This window comes from Leptonychotes weddellii, chromosome 8, assembly GCF_054177405.1.
Source record: "Leptonychotes weddellii isolate Sample4059 chromosome 8, ASM5417740v2, whole genome shotgun sequence".
Classification (NCBI taxonomy): Eukaryota; Metazoa; Chordata; class Mammalia; order Carnivora; family Phocidae; genus Leptonychotes; species Leptonychotes weddellii.
Genome location: NC_138376.1, coordinates 79,453,718 through 79,454,403, shown reverse-complemented (window position 1 = coordinate 79,454,403; position 686 = coordinate 79,453,718).

Sequence of the window (686 nt, the reverse complement as noted above, 5' to 3'; positions counted from 1 at the left end):
CTCTGAAAAATAATTTTCTTTCCAGCGATGCTCTTCCTCTACTCCTAGGCCTTGTTCTCATTCCACTTTGGTGCCATTTTCACAGTCCCAATGTTGCCCTATACCAGCTTCCTGCGGGTTGCTGGATGTCAGACACTGTTAATATTTCCTTGCTGTTTACCAGGGACAGAGATATCCCCAGTGATTTTGAAGCTCTCCCAGCCTCCTCCTTCATCCTGTCATGAGAAAATTCTCCTTCAGCTTTTAGCAAAGGCCTTCTATGCTTCTTCCCCTGCTGGTCACAGCTGCAGGTTCCACTGTAGGACGGCACGTGGCCGGCCCGCCCCTGCCCCCGCCCCCGGAGGGCAGAGAGCGAAGCGTGGTTGGGGGGATTTGAGGCTCAGACTCCTTGTGTGATGGGCCCACAGAACAAAATGTGATTTGAACAAAGCTAAACTACCTCACACCTGATAAAGGGAAGTCCCACAACTATACAACGGCTCTTATAAGGAAGACAGCCTTGAGGGGAAAATGATTATAGCCACTTACTTCTTGGTACCCACCTGCAGGCGATGAAAACTTACAGACAGGCTCGTGCCTGTTGGTGGTTACATACAATTATGCCATCTTTGCAGAGACTGGCGTGAACACGTAGTCCCTGAGAAGGAGCTCAGACAGGAGACAAACCTCAGGCCCAACTGTCCAAA